General features: G+C 33.8%; 1 pseudogene; it reads left to right on the top strand.

Moving 5' to 3' along the window:
- The first annotated feature begins 865 nt into the window (after window positions 1-865).
- LOC141519229 (phosphomannomutase 1 pseudogene) lies at window positions 866-11,432 on the top strand (annotated as a pseudogene).
- Window positions 11,433-20,036: the final 8,604 nt, after the last annotated feature.

Here is a 20,036-nt window from a genome sequence, read left to right as displayed (position 1 = left end):
TGTATTTGTAAGGCACACAAAGAAGAAAAACAATAAAATACCTGCATTCAGTGTGGTTTGTAGAGGAACAGATGATAGAAAATTTGTACAATAGAAGCAATGGAGAACTCAAAGTAATTGTATCACTAAAATCACCCAGTTTGTAGCAGATAGCATCGCATCTGATGAGTCCAAAAGCATAAACGTCTGTCAAAAGAAGAACTCAAAAACAGAACACTCTAGTGGTTAAATATGCCAATAGAGGAGACAAAAACAAAGAGTCAAATCTCATGGAATTAGCAAATTACTATATGATATCACCAGAGGACTTTACAAAATGAAACAAAAATTATCTCAGGAATTCTGGTGACGGAACAGACATGCTCCTTAGATGTAGGTTTCAGTATGACTATTCCTTGCTCACACATGGAACTTTAAACTAATGTATACTATGACTGGGCACAAATGGTTCAACAATGAAGATTTCTTAACTGATTTTAACTGAGGTGATAACAGTCAGTCTAACTAGAGACTGATTTTAACTGAGATGATGACAAACAATGGGAACTTTAATGAAAACACTGTCAAGAAAAATGAGCAAATTCTTTAGGGAAGATTTAAAAAGGAAATGATATTTAGCTTTGGACATATTGGATTGGAATCAAACTTACAAGTTTTTTTAAAAAATCTTTATTCTTCCAGGGCAGAGCCAAGATGGTGAAATAGAGGAAGTAAGCAATCTATCCCATCACTACTTTTCAAACAAATTTAAAATAATATCTCAAATCAAGTTCTGGGGCAGCAGAATCAACAAAAGATTGGCATAGGATATATTTCCAATCCAAGAAAATATAGGCAGTTTGAAGGAAAGTTCTGTGATACTGCCATGGAGCTTGGTACTGAACTTGACAGTAACACCACTGTGGGTCTTAGAGGTAACAACAGCAGCAGCAGCAGTAGCAGCTTTGGGAGTTCTCAAATAAGAGATTGGGGAATCTGACAATTGATCAGAAAAAAAGATAATCATGGACCCATATGTTAGTACTGGGAATAGGACAGGACTCTGTGGGACAAATCAACAGTTTTCTCACTTCTGGATCCCAATCCCATGGGGGAAAAAAGGAACATTGCATTTTCCAAGGTAGCAAGGGTCCTGACACATACTAACTTTGGAAGCATAAGGAATAGTATTATTTTGGTAACAAGGAATAAGGTCTCTGAGGAGCCCTTATTTTCCAATTTCAAGGGAGAAGAGACCATAACTCTATTGTATCACAACATTTTGTAAGCACTGAAAATTCCCACCTATTTGAATTAGCTTTAAAAAAACAGCAGTGGAAAAAAACCCTAGAGCTTGAGTACCTACTCACCATCAAACTTAGGAATACAGTTACCTAATTTTAACATAAAGTTTAATGACAAGAAACAAGACAAGCATAAAATGCTATTATAAGTGAGAGGGAAGATTAAGACAGAAACATAGAAGACCATAATATTAAAACATCTATAAACAAAACTTTGAAGAAAAATGTGAATTTGATATAAGGCCAACAGAATTTCTGGAGGGGCTAAAATGATTTCCAAAAATCAAATAAGTAAAATTGTGAAAAGAAATTAGAAGGATGCAAGAAAATTACAAAAGAATAATTAACAAATTGGAGAGAAAAAGTGCAAAAATACTAAAAACAATAATACTTTGAAAATTGTTTTTTCAGTTATGTTCAACTGTTTGTGACCTTATTTGTGTTTTTCTAAGTTATTGGAGTAGTTTGGCAATTTACAGATGAGAAAATTGAGACAAACTGACTTAATTGCCTTGTTCAATGGTACACTGCTGTGGAGTACCTTAAGTCATATCTGAATCTAGGTCTCCCTGATAACAAGTTTAACACTCTAGCCACTGTTTCACCTAACTGTTCAACCTAATTAAAAAAAAAAAAACAGAATTGACCAAATGAAAAAAAGTAGTAAAAATTTTCACTGATGGAAATAATACTTAAAAAACAGAATTAGTCAAAAAAAATTTAAAGAAGCAAAAAAGTGCATTGTAGGAAAAAAATTCTTAGAGTTAGGAAAATGGGGGCAGCTAGGTGGCACAGTGGATAGAGCACCAGCCTTGGAGTCAGGAGTACCTGAGTTCAAATCTGACCTCAGACGCTTGATAATTACCTAGCTCTGTGGCATTGGGCAAGCCACTTAACCCCATTTGCCTTGCAAAAACCTAAAAAAGAAGAATTAGGAAAATGGAATTTACAATTATATGAAATCTCAAAAAAATCAATACAGCAGGTCAAAAGCAGAAAAAAGAATGTGAACCATCTCAAAAAACTGACCTGCAAAATAAAGCAAGAAGAAATAATTTAAGAAATTTTAGAATTATTAGATTGCTTGAAAGTCATGAGCAAAAAAAAAAGATTCTGGACAACATATTTCTGAAAAATTATAAAGGAAAACTGCTGATATTCTAGAACCAGAGGTAAGCTAGTAATTGAAGTAATCTACTAAAAGTGATTCAAAAATGAAAACTCAGGGGCAGCTAGGTGGTGCAGTGGATAGAGCACTGGCCTTGGAGTCAGGAGTACCTGAGTTCAAATCTGGCCTCAGACACTTAATAATTACCTAGCTGTGTGGCCTTGGGCAAGCCACTTAACCCCATTGCCTTGCAAAAACTAAAAAAAAATGAAAACTCTCAGGATTAATAGAATAAAATTTTCCAATATCCAAGTTCAGAGAGATAGTGCTTCAGGGAGAAAGAAAGAAACCATTAAGATTATCATGGAGCCACAGTTAAGATATTTACAATTTAGCAGCTACCTCATTAAGAGAACACAGGGTTCAGATTATGATATTCAACAAACCAAAGGAACTTGGATTACAGCCAAGAACAACCTAACCAGCAAAAAGGGGTATAATCCATTGGTGAAAAATAAAGGACTTTTAAACAATACTGTTGAAAGTCACCAGGAATAATCAGAAAATTTGACATTTAAGCTCAAGACTCGAGAAAAGCATAAAATGTGCCACAGAAGAGATATTCAAGGCACAAGACTGGAAGGGGAAATGAAAGAAGGGTCAATGCTTAAGATACAGTCTTCTGAATGGGTTTAAAGAGAGGAAAAAATACAAAACCTCAATTAGCCAAAACAATCTATCTTAACCAATAGAGAAATAGGAGGAGTAGGGGATGAAGTGGTAAAAGAGAAGGCAGATTAAAAGAGGCAGTGGTAAGAAACAAAATACACTTTCCAGGAGCTACAAATTAAAAAGAGAACAGAGGATAAAACAGAAATGTATAAGTTGGTGGGAAATCAGCATTAATCACAAATATAAATGAGAATGGGAAAATTTCACCCATGAAAAGAAAGCTATAGCAAAAGAGAAGAAAAAGAAATTGAAGGAATCAGAACTGGCAACAAGGAAACAATGCTTTCACTCTTTGCAGATGATATGATGGTATACTTAGAGAACCCAAGAAAATCAATTAACAAAATCATCAGAATAGCAGGATATAAAATAGACCCACATAAATCATCAACATTTCTATATATGAATAACAAAACCCAAGAGCAAATGATAGAAAGAGAAATTCCATTTAAAATAACTATAGATAACATTAAATGCATTGGAATCTACCTCCCAAAAATGCAGAAACTGTATGAACACAGATAGAAAGCACTTCTCACCCAAATAAAATCAGATCTAAATAACTGGAAAAATGTCAGACGTTCATGGTTAAGGCAAGCTGCTATAATTAAAAATTACAATTCTACCCAAATAAAATTTCTTATTCAATGCCATACCAATGAAACTACTAAATACCTACTTTACCAAACTAAAATAGTAAAAAAATTCATGTGGAGCAAAAAAAAAAAAAGTCAAGAATAGCAAGGGAATCGATTAAAAAAATGAAAAGGAAAGGGGTCTAACTACTGGATCTAAAAACTGTCTTATAAAGTGGCAGTCATCAAAACTGCCTGGTACTGGTTAAGAAATAGAGTAAAGGATCAGTGGACTAGGATGGATTTAAAAGAAACCACAGTAAATGACTCTAGTAATCTACTATTTGACAAACTTAGAGACATCAACTTCTGGGATAACTCACTATTTGACAAAAAATTGTTGGGAAAACTGGAAAATAGTATGGCAAAAACTTGGCATAGACCCACATCTCACACTCTATTCCAAAATAAGGTCAAAATGGACACAGGATTTAGACATAAATGGAGACACCATAGCTAAATTAATAGACCGAGAAATGTTCTATCAGATCTATGGAAATTTATGATCAAATAGGAATTAGAGTACATGATAAAAATGCAAAATGAATGCTTTTGACTATATTAAATTGAAAAGGTTTTGCACTAATGAAATCAATGTTTCCAAAATTAGAAGGAAAACAGAAAACTAGGAAACAACTTTCACTAGTTCTGATAAAGGTATCATTTCTTAAATATATAGAGAATTGTACCAAATTTATAAGGTTGCAAGTCATTTGTCACTTGATAAATAGTCAAAGGATATGAATAGACAGGTTTCAAATAAAGAAATTAAAGTTATATTACGAAAAAGTATTCCAAATCATTATTGATTACAGAAATGCAAATTAAAACAACAATGAGTTATTATCTTGCATCTATCAGTTTGACCAAAGTGAGAAAATGGGAAAATGATCAATGTTGGAGAGGTTGTGAGAGGATTGGGATATGGATGCATTGCTGGTGGAGTTGTGAATGGACCTCTCCATTCTGGACAGCAATATGGAACTCTACCCAATGAATAATAAAAATGTTCATTCTCTTTGACCCAGCAATTCAAATTCTAAGTCTATATCCAGAAGAAATTATAAAAAATGGGAAAAGTCCTTCATGTTTCAAAATATTCATAGTAACTCTTTTTGTGGTGGTAAAGAATTGGAAATTGAGTGGATGTCCATCAATTGGGGAATGACTAAACAAGTTATGGTCTGTGAATACATATGGAATATTATTGTTCTATAAGAAACCAAAAATGGTCGGACTCTAGATAAGCATGGAATGAATTACAGATCTGATGCTGGGTGAACGTAGAAGAACCAAAAGAACAATTTCCACATTATCAACAACATTGTGAGATGATCCACCTTAATGGAAGCAACTCCCCTGAAAGCTAGGATAACCATATTAAACTAGTTATGGACAACATTATCCCCATCCAGAGGAAGAAAAACAAAACAAAGCAAGAAAAAAAAAGAAAAATCAACCCTTTAGAATCTAATGAACACTTTATAAAAATTATCTCATGTATCTAGTTCCATTAATCATAATTCCTCGCATGGAAAATTATTAATATGTAAACCTGTTTATCCAAAATATGTATATACAGTTCTAAACTGACTGTTCACTGCTTAGGAGAGGAGATGGGAAGAGAGGGTGGAAGGAAATTTTGTAAATTAAAAATATACATGTGTATATGGCTGAAAATTAATTAATTAAAAAAGAAATGGGTAGCAAAATGGATCATAAAAGCAGAAACAAAATTATGTTGTTTATAAGAAACTCATGAAACAGAGAGATAGACAGTTAAAGTAAGTGCCAGGAACAGAATCAATTATGCTTCAGTTGTATTAAAAGAGATAAGAGGATCAATCATGATCTCAGGCAAAGCAAAAACAAGAAAACACCTATATTAAAGATACTAGACAAAATTCAACTTGCATAAAAGTATCACAGGGCAGCTAGGTGGTGCAGTGGATAGAGCACCAGCCCTGGAGTTAAGAGGCACTGAGTTCAAATCTTTGCTTGGACACAATAAATACCTAGTTGTGTAACATTGGGCAAGCCACTTTTGCCTTGCAAAAAAACACAAACAAAAGCTAAAATCCATCACAAGCAATGAAGTATTAGCAATACATGCATTACATGATATAGAAGTCAAATTATTTTATATTCATTAAAGCATACATTTTAATTAATAACTATTTGAGGGACAAACCTCTTAATGAAATTAAATAGAAAACATTTTTAAACAATTCATTGTGTTTGATAGAAAACTCAATAACATTTACAATTTTCACAGGGATCCATTTTTTACACTTTTCAATTTCAGAACATAGTATTTAAATTCCAGCATATTATTGATTTCCTGAAGACTCTACTAAAATTATTTCTGTATTTAGTAAATAAGTAATTTTCCTTTCTTTAAGACTTCATAAGAAAGATAGTTAGTAGGCATCTAAAATCTTTTTCGTTTGAAGAAATTCCAAAATTCTTTTAAACTTTGTTTTCCTGAGCTACATAAATTCATTGCAATTCCAAGAACAATCAAATTACATTACCAATATTTGCTGAATAGCTATTATTCATTGCAAGACAGAATTCAGGGCAGATTTATTTAGAACTTCATCTTAACTTAATAAAATTTTTAAAAGGCCTTACTTGGTTTTTATAAGGTTTTATTTCTATTTCATTGCCTTGACTATGGCTTAAACCGTTAGCAATAAAACATTTTTACTTTATTATAGAGAAGCTCCAGTCAGGGAAATTTCTTCTACTACTGCAAGTCAACACCTTCGCTGTAACTTATAGTTAGAAGAGAGTTGTCTAGAATACTGAAAAGAAAAATGATTTGTTCCATTTTCTACATTCACTATTCACATCTTAGAGTTAGATTGAACCCAGATACTCTTGGCCCTTCTGCCATACTGCCCCTTATACAATTCAAGATAATCACTCTTTATTCTTTTCAAAATGTATTCAAAATATTCAAAAGTAATATTTTTATAATTATTTGTGCAACCATTAACTATTTTGTTCCCATTACATTTCATATTAAGGGCAAATATTTTCTTTAGTTTATATGATTCTCTTCTCCCCCTTGGCTTTTTTTTTCAAGAGAGCTTAGAAAGATCAGCTGAAGAAGCTTGAATGATCCTTTTTACCAAAAATAAGTATAGATGAGGAGAACATAAAATCATGTTTTGATACATGAGAAAATTGATTTTATGAGTGAGGATCCCTAATCAAATTCTAATCAGTATAAATTTGATGATTTTAAGCTTTGTATTTTAGTTCCAGAGCTTTGAACTGAAGATAGTAAGATAAAATTAGAGAAAGCTAGCTGGAGGTCCTGCATGTTTTGCCTTGTTTTACTGAACAAGTTCCATGTGATAGAAATGGTTCAATTGTCTAGAAAGTCTTGAAGTGGTCATCTTATTATCACATGGTTAGAATGTATAACTTGTGCCATCACTTCCTGCCTAACCTAAGAAATAGCCTATCCAACTTATGGCTGTCATGATCACTTAGTCAAAGGAGATGCCCCAAGTTTCACTCAATCTATGATCCCCCTCCTATTTATGCCACTTTTGGCCCTCAAGAACAAATGTATTTCACTATTCCTCCTTTGTATATATTGGAATCAAATCCTGTAAAAACAAGGTCTCAAATCATGAGAAAGATCTGAGGTCAACTGCTTTAGAGAGGATGAAAGGCTGTTTAAGAATGTTTCACTGTTCAGAACTCTGCTTCAGTCTCTTTTATTACAATTTTATTCCCCATGTAAAGAAGCTGAAACCATGGTTAATGAGAATCTCGGGGTTTTTTTAACCCACAAACCATTCTTGCTTCCATTCAACAGATAAAACATCTATTTTTAAGAATGAGGAGAAATAATAAAAAGGAAGAAATAAGAAAAAATCAAACAGCAAAATTTTAATATGCCTGCCTTGATTCTATATTATTGTCTGGTTTTTATTCCTCTGCATTAAGGACCCCTCTTCCCCACATACACACAATCATCATACATAAGCTGATTAGCAGTCTGAAACTCCATTTGGGTTTAAATAAAGAGGGTTTTTTTTGTCTTTTTGGCAAGAATTAAGCACATTCAATATATGGGCAAATTAGTCCCTTTTCATGCTGTTCAGATAAAACTATTAGAGGCCTCAGTAAGTAGTGAATAGTAGGTTTAGTGGGCAAAGAGATTTCCAGGAATAAAGGACACATGTTGAAATAGCTTCCAATCTCAAAGACCAATTTACATTTGCAACTTTCATTTCTGAGAAAACTAAAGGAAAATTACTTCAATATTTCATGGAACCACAAATCTTTAATTCTTTTAGAAAAACAAAATTTCAAAATGTCATAAAATCCTGACACCTAAATTTTCCTTACAGTTTTTTTCCTGTTTTACTTTTAGTTTTTTTTAATCAAGCTATGTAAAGAAAATCCTAAAGCAGTTTCTTAATGTATTTTAAACAAAATGACTTAAGCATCTTCATAGAATTTTTAATATTCCTGTTTATGGTATGGCTTTTATAATAATCCTTACCCATCGTTTTATTACCTCAAAGTACTCTATGAATGAGTTGTTGATTGCAATTTGGTGAAGAAGTTTTGCTATTAAAGGACATGATTTCACTTTAGGGTGACACAAGAACACTTTTTTTGGAAAAGTTATTTCTGCATCATGCTTCTTGGGATATTCCTCATACTACAATGGGAGCCCAAAGGGGATCAAAGTCCTATTTCTTGTTTTTTGTTTTGTTTTGTTTGGTTTCATTTTTTTTACATCTCTACATTGCAATTTTATTGTAATCACACAAGGGGAAAGTACCATGAAAGAAATTTAAATCACACAGTATAGTAAAAATATCAGAGAACAAACTGAAAAATAAAATCTAAAATGGAGATACTAATAAAACATGAAATTTCAAACACAAATTAGTTCTTTTCATCTTCAGTTTTAATTGACATGATATGGAATTAAGGGAAAAAACTTTAAATAATGATGACTCCTCTGAACATATTTCAGTGCCAGCACTAATATTTGTACATTCAGTTTGTTTGTGATTGACTTGCTAGCCATTTACAGAGTGTACAGGACAGATTTGTCCCAGAGCAGATCACAGTTTTGAAAAAACAGTACCTTCTTGGAATGAGAAAAGATCTTCTAACTTTTCTCTGGCATCCAATTTACAAAAAAAAAAAAAAAATTAATATTCTGTTTTAACAATAAGGAAAATATAGGGCGTCTAGGTGGTGTAGTGGATAAAGCACTGGCCTTGGAGTCAGGAGTACCTGGGTTCAAATACAGTCTCAGAAACTTAATAATTACCTAGCTGTGTGGCCTTGGGCAAGCCACTTAACCCCATTTGCCTTGCAAAAAAACGTAAAAAAAAAAAAAAAAAAAAACAATAAGGAAATAATCAGTTTATATTTCTTCCTTTTCTTTCTGAAAGTTTTTCCAAAGATATAACTATAGTATGATAGTAAAAGTTTACAGTAAACCTTAATTAATTCAAATTTCCTTTAAACAACAAATTCAACAATAATGGGAAAATATAAAATACAGATGAAAAAGTAGAATGGATAAACATTTTTTTCTTTTTTTTTTTCTTTTTTACAGAAATCACTAAATTTTGACCCTGGCACAAAATGTTTAATGCATAAATCAGTTTCTTTCATAATTCAATATTTTAATTTCTTGGACCACTTGTACCTAATATAAATTACAACATGTTCCTGAAATTTTCTGAGAAAATCAAACATAATTCTGACTTGATTTGTGGGGATGTAAACAATTTTAATGATAAAATGTGAGATTCAAGAATTTTTGAGGGCCTTATTAAAGTATGTGGCAAGAGATGTTGAAATATCGGCAGTAGAAAAATCAGAAGCACCATCATGAGAAGTTTGATCATCCTGGTGACCTGACTAGAGCTAGGCTCACAGTCAAATACTCAAAGAAAATAGAAGAAAATAGATATTAAAACTATATTAGTAGGGAACTCAACTTTTCATTTTCAAAGGTAAATAGAACTAAAGATAAAATAAGTAAGAAGTTAAGGATATGAAAAGAACATTCTTCAATAAAGTTAAATTTAATAAATGGTCTTAGAAGAACAGATTAAAAATTAGTTGGAAACTAAATAATCAAATCCTAAAGAATGAATCAGTCAAGACTTAGGGAGTGATGCTAAGATGACAGAGAGAAGTCGGGAAGTTGCCAGATTTCTCAATTTCCCTCAGAAATTAAGTTAAATCAAACCTCAGATAGAATTCTTAAGTGATTAGAATTCACAAGGAAATGGAAGGAAACTGTCACATCCTAGGAATACTTGGAAGGACTTCAAGAAAGGTTTATCTCACTTGGGGAAAAGTTGGCACCTTTTAATGGCCAGGGGGTATATGGGCAAGGCAATGGGAGGCTCTTTTCCACAGTACAGATCAGCAATTGAGAATCTATGATCCTGCAGTTTAACTGTGAAACCTCTAGTCCCTAGTGTAGAAGAAAATTTTCCAATTTCAAAATCAAGGACATAATAAGCCTGCCTTAGGCTAAGCCACCCCAGTACAATGGGCAAGCTGCCAGAAGTTCAATCTCTAGAATAGGAAGACAATGATCAGACCCTATACCTTGGGGGGAAATGCTGGACAGTAATTCCATGTATCCCAAGGAGCAGAGTTCAATTTTTTTTTTAAATGAACAAAAAAGAGAAAAGAAATCTGAACAAAGTAAGCTATAATGGATACAGATAGGATCCAAATGCAAACTCAGAAGATAACAATGTCAAATAGTCTACATGTGATGGCCCAAAGATCCTTCTGGGAAGAACTCAAAAAGGATGTTAAAAATCAAATAAGAAGTAGAAGAAACATTGGTGAAAGAAATGAAAAGAATAGACCCGGGCTATCGCCAGCGGGGAGGTGGTCCGCAGAAGGGAGCGGGTGCTCTGCCTCTTCGACGTGGATGGGACCCTGACCCCCGCCCGCCAGAAAATCGACCCTGAAGTGGCTGCCTTTCTCCAGGAACTTCGGGGACGAGTGAAGATTGGGGTGTTGGGGGTTCAGACTACTCCAAGATCGCAGAAGAGCTAGGCGAAGGGGACGAAGTCATAGAAAAGTTTGACTACGTATTTGCAGAGAATGGCACTGTGCAATACAAAAATGGCCAGCTGCTCCCCAAGCAGACCATCCAGAACCATCTCGGAGAGGAGCTTCTGCAGGACCTCATCAACTTCTGCCTCAACTACATGGCCTTGTTGAAGCTGCCCAGGAAACGTGGGACCTTCATTGAATTCTGAAATGGGATGCTGAACGTGTCCCCCATTGGCCGGAGCTGTACCCTGGAGGAGAGGATTGAATTCTCAGAGCTGGACAAGAAAGAAAAGATCCGGGAGAAATTTGTGGAGGACTTGAAGGCAGAGTTTGCAGGAAAAGGGCTGAGGTTCTCCAGAGGGGGCATGATCAGCTTCGATGTCTTCCCAGAGCGCTGGGACAAGGCTACTACCTGGATCGCCTGGACCAGGAGAGCTTCGACACCATTCACTTCTTTGGGAATGAGACCAGCCCGGGGGGAATGACTATGAGATTTATGATGACCCCTGCACGGTGGGGCACAGCATGGTCTCCCCCCAGGATACAGTGCAGAGATGCCCAGAGCTCTTCTTCCCAGAGAGGGCACATGAAGCATGAGGCTGATGTCCCCTGAGGGCTCAGGGACCAAGATGTCTTCACCTGGGCACTGGTGGAAATATCACCAGGACTACCAGTTGCAGTCCTTTGGGAGGGAGGGTGAGCTTTGACCCTTCCCCTTCCCCTGCTTTTTGTCTTTTTCCCCCTTCCCCCAGAGGAATAATTTCCCTTGTCGGCCTGCTGGGAAGGCAAGGGTCTTGGTTTGGAAGGTCATGGCAATAGTGATAGGGACAGATGAATGGATGAATGAGTGGATGGACAGACAGAAAATGTGCCTGGTGACCCAAGTCATCCCTTAGGGTATCTGTAATCTCCAAGCACTACTCCTGGGTGGTTACAAAGTCACCAGACTGGGTGGGACAACAGGCTTCCACAAAGAGATGATTTGTCTTCCTTTCTTTCCTCTCTCCTTGTCTCTGACTTCTGTTGGAGCCTGGAGATCAGGCTGGTGAGGGGTGGAGTGTGGGGGGGTGTTCATTAGTATTTTTAAGTGTTTGTTCTGGGCCAGGTCCTCCCTGTCTCCCTCCTCCACCTCGAATTGGGGCAAGATAAAACTTCCCAGCTGCATCCTGGAGGGGGGTGGAAGAGTTCCCCTGAAAGTGGGTGCTAGCCTCCTCTTTGCACGTTTAAGAATTTAAATCCCACTTCTAGGAGAGGGATTTGATTCCCTGGTCACCTTCACCTCTCCCAGAGCCAGCATCTGTCCCCCTGGCATGCCATTCAACTACCAGTCTCAGTTAACTACAGAGCTGAGAGACAATGGGCAACTTTATTGCCTCCCTCCACATCCCAGCCTTGTGGTTGCCTGGCAGAAGGTGGGAGGGAGGCCCAGAACTCCCCATCCCATACCTGATTTGCCCCCACCCACATCCATCCGGTAGGATCTGTTCCCTCTGGCTCTTACTCTGGCTGTGGACCCTGAATCAATCAATGTTTTGTTTTGTTTTTTATGTTAGAGAGAATGTATCTATGTTTGTAAGTAAAAAGAAACTCCACTTAGGAGTGAGGGGCCTACCTCTGGACAAGAGAAAGCTTAACTGTGTCACAAATGCTATTAAATAATAGAAATGTAAAAAAAAAATGAGAATACAAGAGAACTTCAACAACTTGTAAAAGGATGGACAAAAAAATGACTGATGAAAAAATGATCCTTAAAATCATATATTTTGGCAACTGGAAAAAATCTACTGAAGAAAACAACTTTTTAGGAAAAGTAGAATTGGTGGCTAAGTGGAAAAGGAGATATAAAAGCTAACTGAAGAAAATAAATCCATAAAAATAAGAATTGGGCAAGTGGAACACAATGATAATGAGATACCAGGAATCATTCAAACAAAATCAAAACAATGAAAAAAAAACAGAAGAAAATGTAAAACATCTAATTTGGGAAATAAATCCAGGAGAGCTGATTTAAGAATCATTTGATGGCCTGAAAGTCATGATAAATTTTTTTTTTAAATCCTAGGTAGCTATTTGTTCAGTCTATTCATAAACAATTTATGTTTTTCCAGTTGTTTGGATCTTATTTTCATTGTAATCCTATTCATATATATTCTGAAATTTTCTTGGCAGATAGACTGCCAAGTATTTTAGTTGTCTACAATTAAATGGAATTTCTCCTTCTATCAATTGCTGCTGGATTTTGTGGTTACAGAGGTTGTCCTTATTTAATCCTTAATTTTATTGGGAATGTTTCTAGCTTAACTATGTTATATATAATGTCTCATAATCATTATGTTCCACTTGCCCAATTCTTATTTTTATGGACTTATTTTCTTCAATTAGCTTTTATATCTCCTTTTCCACTTAGCCAATAGCAAATATATATTACATTTATACGTATATATGATTTGATGATTTTAGATATTACCCATTATTATTTTTATTGATATTTTCTTTTTCCAAATACATGTTATAAAAGCTTGTCAGCATTCGCTCATATACCTATGTAAATTTTAAGTAACAGTATTTCCTTCCACCCTCCCTTTCCCCTCCCCTCAGTGGCAAACACTTAGGTTAACACTATGTATGCAACATGTTTAATTATTAATCATTTTTGGCATGAGGAATTAGGATTATGGGAAAGAAACACATAAAAGTTTTTTTTTTTAAAGATGATGTAGTGTTCTTCAGATTCTGAAGGATTTTTACTTTGTTTTGCTTTTTTTTTTTTCCTCTGGAGGAGGATAGCATTATCCATAGCCTGTCTAATAAGGTTTTCCTAGCTCTCTAACTTCTAAGAGCATCTGCATCCAACAGGGTTGATCATCTCACAATATTGTTGGAAATGTGTAGGATGTTCCCTTGGTTCTGCTCCCTATGCTCAGCATCAGATCCTATAATTCATTCCTTGCTTCTCTAGAGACGAACCATTTTTTTTTATAGAACAATAATGTTCTATAGTATTTATGTACCATTAATTGTTCAGCCATTCTCAAGTTGTTGGTTTCCCCTCAGTTTCCAGTTCTTTGCCACTATAAATATAGTTGTTATGAATATTTTGGACCATGTCAAGCTTTTCCCATTTTTTATGATTCTGGATATAGGCCTAATATTGGAATTACTGGGTCAAAGTGTATGATCAGTTTCATTACTCTTTGGACATAGTTTCATGTTCTTCTTCACAATGGATGGATCAGTTCACAACTCCACAGACAATGCATTAATGCCCCAATCCTCCAATTTTGATCATTTTCATTCTTGACATATTAGTCAATAAGATAGGTGTGAGGTAATACCTCAGAGTTGCTTGAATTTGCATTTCTATAATCAATAATGATTTAGAACATTTTTTTTCATATGATTATTTTTAGCTTTAATTTCTTCTTTTGAAAACTGTCAATTAATAACCTTTGACCATTTATCATATGGAGAATGACTTGCAACCTTAAAAATTTGATGAAATTTATATTTTAGGAGTGAAACCTGTATCAGAACTCCTAGTTCTGAAGGCTGTTTCCCAGCTTTCTGATTTTTCTTCTAATTTTGGAAGTATTGATTTCATTGGTCTATATTAATGCAAAAATTTCTTGAATTAATATAGTCAACATAATTCATTTTGCAGTTTATAATGTGCTCCGTTTCTTATCTGGTCATAAATTTGTCCCCTTTTCATAGCTCTGATAGATAAAATATTTATTGGTCTATTAATTTTTTTATACTGCCACCCTTTATGTCTAAATTCTGTACCCATTTGATCATATTTTGTATGGGTTTAGATGTGTCTATGACTAGTTTGTCATACTATTTTCCAGTTTTCACAACAATTATCATCAAATACTGAGTTCTTATGCCAGAAGCTGATGTCTTTGGGTTTGTCAATTAGTAGATTACTGTAGTCATTTACTCCTATTTCTTTTGAACCTTCCCTTATCCATTAATTCATTACTGTATTTCTTAATCCAATAACAGGTAGCTTTGATGTCTGCTGCTTACAGTATACTTTTAGATCTGGTAGAGCTCAGCTACCTTCCTTTACATTTTTTTCATCAGTTCCCTTGCTATTCTTGACATTTTGTTGCTCCAGATGAATTTTGTTACTATTTTTTCTCGCTCAATAAAATAGTTATTTGATAGTTTGATTGGTTTGACACAGAATAAGCAATTTAATTTGGGTAGACTTGTCATTTTTCTTATAATAGCTCAACCTAACCATGAGTAATTGGCACTTTTCCAATTGTTTAGCTCTAACTTTATTTGTGTGAAAAGTACTTTGTAATTGTGTTCATACTGTTTCTGGGTTTGTCTTTGGAGGTAGATTCTCAAGTACTTAATATTGTCTTCAGTTACTTTAAATGGACTTTCTCTTTCTCTTGCTTTTGGGCTTTATTTTTCATTTATAGAAATGCTGATGATATATGTGGGTTGATTTTGCATCCTGCTACTTTACTGAATTTATTATTTGTATCAAGGAGTTTTTAAATTATTTTCTTGGATTCTCTAAGTAAAGCATCAGATCATCTTCAAAGGTTACCATTTCTAATTCCTTCAATTTCTTTTTCTTCTTTTAATGCTAAAACTTATAACGTTAATTTAAGGAACACTCCATTTATTCCTTTGCTCTCTATTGTTTAAATAGGAATAGGTCCTGCAGTTTTTCAAAAACTTTTTCTGCATCTATTGAGATAATCATATGACTTCTTTTTTTTAACTGATATGGTAAATTTTCCTTGTTTGTTTCCTATTATAGAATCAATCCTGCATTCCTGGTATAAGTCCTATCTAACAGTGTATTATCCAATTCCTTTGCTATACTCTCTTTGATAATATTTTATTCCATTTATTTAAAAATTATTGGTTTTATTTGATTCTAATATTTCATTTGATTTGTTATTTTATGTTATTGAAGGAATTTAGCAGAATCCCTTCACCTGTTTTTTTTTCAAATAGTTTACATAGAATTAGAATTATTTATTCCTTTAATGTTTGATAGAATTCACTTGTAACCCTGGAGAGTTTTTTCTTAGAGAGCTTATAGTGACTTTTTCAATTATTTTTTTTTCTGAAAAAGGGGTCAATCTAGTTTTTTATATTGCTCTTTAAAATAGTATTACATTTGGATCAATGTACAACATGGAAGCAATGAAAAGACTGACAAATTGCTTTCTGTGGGGAGGGTACGACTAGGGGAAAAATATAAAACTCAAAATATATGAAATCTTTAATAAAAATATTCTTGAAAATATTTTGTAAATATTTATCCATTTCACTTGTATTGTCAGATTAATTTGGTGAGTTCACCCCCATCATTTTTGATACAGTAATTTGGTTTTCTTCTGTCTTTTTTTTCAAAATCAAATTAATCAGATTTACCTATACTATTCTGTGCTAACTATCCTAGTTTTATGGGGGGAAAAACTTATTTTATTTACTGTTTCAGAGTTTATTTGCTTTCAATTTTAGAAATCTTTCCTTTGATTTTTGGTAATTTGACAATTAATTGGTCATTTTAATTTGCTATTTTGCTAGCTTGTTTAGTTGCCTGTTCAATTTATTGCTATCCTCTTTCACTATTTTATTGATGTAAGCATTTAAAGATAAATTTTTTCTCCACAAATTGCTTTGGTTGTTTCCCACACGTTTGGCTATATTATGTTATTATTGTTATTGTCTTGGATGAAATTACTGAATATTTCTATGATTTATTCTTTTACACTTTAAAATCAAGTTAATTACTTTCCAATTAATTTTTAGTCTATATTTCCAAAACCTTTGTTACACATAATTTTTAATTATATCATGTTTGGAAAAGTATGCATTTAATATACCTTTCTTCATTAGATTGCTATGAGAAGTTTTGTCTAGTTGTCAATGTAAGAAAAAGACATATTCCTTTATATCCCTTATCAGTTTTCTCCAGAGGTCTATCATGTCTAACTTTCCTAAAATTCCATTCAGTTCCTTAGCTTTCTTGTTCATTTTTTTGTCTATATTTATTTAATTCTGCAAGACAAGGCTTAGGTTTCCCTCTACTATTGTTTTTCTGTCTGTATCTTCCGGTATTTCATTTAACTTCTCCATTAATAATTTGTGGCATAAATTATTATTGGAGTCAAATCATTATCTATGATATCTTTTAGGAAGATGTAGCTTACTTCCTTTACTCTTTTATTTATATCTACTTTTGCCTTTTCTTTGTGATCAGAAATGCTTTCCCTGCTTTGTTTTACTTCATCTAAAATCTGATTTATTCTGCTCCAGTCTTTTATATTTAATCTTGTATATTTCTCTTCTGCTTTGGATGTGTTTCTTGTAAGAAACATATTGTAGGGTTCTGGTTTTTCCTCCACCCTTTTATCCATTTCCTTTTTTGTGAGAGAATTCATCCAATTTGAATTCACAGTTATGATTACTGACTCTGTATTATCTTATATCCTATTTACCCCTATTTGTACTTTTCTTTCTCCCTTCAATCTATTGATCCTCACCACCACCTCCCTCAAACTTCCCTCCATTCTACCGGTCCCTCCTTCCCTTTTCTTTTTCCTTTTCCCTCCTAAGTTAGGGTAAAATAAATTTCTAAACCCTCTAGAGTATATATGTTCTTCCCTCTTTGAATTCTATTCATTCATTGTAATATGTCCTTTGAACTTTTTCATGTGATGTAATTTAGCCTACTCTTTCTCCTCCCCCTTTTTTAAAATCAGCACATCAAAATCAATTTATGCCCACACTTTTTTTTTGTCTGATAATAATCCTTCTAAGAGGGATGCAGTTCTTAAGTGTCATCTTCCTACGAAGGTATGTAAACAGTTTAATCATATTGTATCACATCTTGTTCTTTCTTGTTTACTTTTTGATTCATTTCTTGAATCTTGTGTTTGAAGATCAAATACTCTATTCAGTCCTAGGCTTTTTTCAGGAAAATGTGAAAGTTCCCTGTTTTCTTAAATGTCTGTCTTTATCTCTGAAAGTGTACACTCAATTTTACTTGATAGTTGATTCCTCATTGCAATCCAAGTTCCTTTGTCCACTGGATTATAATTTTGAAGAACTTCAGATCCTTTAATGTTGAAGCTGGCAAATCCTATGTAAATCCAACTGTGCCTTATTGGTATTTTCATAACTTTCTTTCCTGGTTGACATGATGTGATTATTCTGGAATTGGACTATAATATTAATCAGTGTTTTATTTGAAGATCCCCAGGAAGTAATCATTGAATTTTTTACCTTCTTGTTCAAGAATATCAAGACAATTTTTCCCATATAAATTTTGAAATATATTGTCCAGGCTCTTTTTTATTATGTCCTTTAGGTAGTCCAATAATTTTTAAATTACCTATTCTGTATGTATTTTCCAAATAAGATGTTTTCCCAATGAACTTATACATTTTCTTTTAATTTTTAAATTATTTTTATTTTGGTTGATTTGATACCTCATAAAATCATTAGCTCCAACTTGTTCAATATTTCTAATTTTCAATTTTAATTTCTTAATTTTTAAGGAATTATTTTCTTCTTGCATCTCCTTTTGATTTTGATTAAACGTGTTTTTAAAGAAATTGTTTCCTTTTGCTATTTGGTCAATTGTGTTTTTGAAGGAGTTGATTTCTTTCATAAATGTTTGTGCTCCTTTCCAAACTATTGACCCTCCCTTGCATATATCTCATTTCTTTTGCCAATTTTTCTCTTTGATTTTTAACATTTTTTTGAATTCTTTCAAGAAGATTTTTTGCATTTGACTAATTCACATTCATTTCTATGGCTTCATATGTAGGAATTTTTCTGCTGTGCTCTTCTAAGATGGTGTTGTGATTTTCCTTATAGTTTCCAAAGTAGTTTTCTATAGTCAGGACTTTTTTTTTGTTTTATGTTAGTTAGTTAGTTAGTTTGTTTGTTTTCCCTGAGGATTACTTATTTTTTATCCTTTTTCAAGCTTTATAAAAATCACACTCTACGTTTGGGCCACAGGGGATACTGTCCCAAGTTTCTTCTGCTGGGAGTAAAAAGTCTTCTCCCAGACTTTTCACACTTGGACCCTGGGTGTCAGGAACTTCTCCTCTGCATTGGTGTTGTCCATCCCAGTCATGCTGGTTGTGTGGGGGTGCAGGGGCTCAAAATTTTCCTTATGATCTGGGCCTCAGGGTTTGGAACTAGTGTCTTCAATTGGTCTTCTGAACCATGGCTGTGAGCCTTCCACTACCTTTCTGACTTCCCTGTTCTGTGTCATGTTCTCCCTACAGTGAAGTGAGACAGACCTTTCTTGAAGTTCTTCCAAGATAATCTTAAACTGGAAAATTTGCCCACTCTATACTTTTGTTAGATCTGTTGCTCCAGATTCCACTTTGAATATTGAATAATGATGTTTCTCAGGAAAATTCTTGATTTTTCTGTCATCTTGGTTTTGCTCCCCACTTATAAATCTTGAGAACCTATTTAGGATAGTTATCAGGAGTATATATGGTTAGTGGGTGTGGGTATAATTTGGCTTTATCCACACCCACTGATTATATATACTCCTGATGATTTTGAAGCAATGATACAAAAAATAAGTGTCTAAAAAATATTGAATAGGGAGAAAAGGAAAGGGAAAATGAGAATGGCATAAACTGTGTCATATGAAAGGAGGAAAAAAGACCTGCTAGAGAGAAAGAAAGTCAGGGAATGAGAATTGTTTGAATTATATTGTCATCCGATTTGGCTCAAAAAGGGAACAGCAGAAACAGAAATTTTCTTTTTTACTCTATAAGGAAAGTGGTAAAAGGAAAGAAAAGAGAAAGAGGGAAATGATGGAAGAGCAGAAGTCAAGGCAGAGAAAGGAAAGAAATTGTGAAATCTGACAGAAGGAAGAGTAGATTGAGGCAGGTAGGGGTCCGAAGTAAGTCAGTGGTGAGGAATAATAGATTTGAAAGGAGAAAGAAAAGTTTAAATGGGGGGGGGGAATACAGATTAGAAGATAACATGAAGTTTGTAATAATACTGGGAATGGGAATGGGATGAACTCTTATAAATTGGAAGTGGATAGAAGAGTGGATAAAAAATAGGAATATTGTAATATGCTTACAAAAAAACAAATCTGAAACAGAGAAATATGCACAGAGTAAAAGGTAAAAGTTTGGATTAGAATATATTATGCTTCAGATATAGATACAAAAAGCAAGGGTA

This window comes from Macrotis lagotis, chromosome 3 (assembly GCF_037893015.1).
Source record: "Macrotis lagotis isolate mMagLag1 chromosome 3, bilby.v1.9.chrom.fasta, whole genome shotgun sequence".
NCBI classification, from domain to species: Eukaryota; Metazoa; Chordata; class Mammalia; order Peramelemorphia; family Peramelidae; genus Macrotis; species Macrotis lagotis.
Note: the sequence above shows the minus strand (reverse complement) of the source record. Positions and strands in the feature narration are given on the sequence as shown.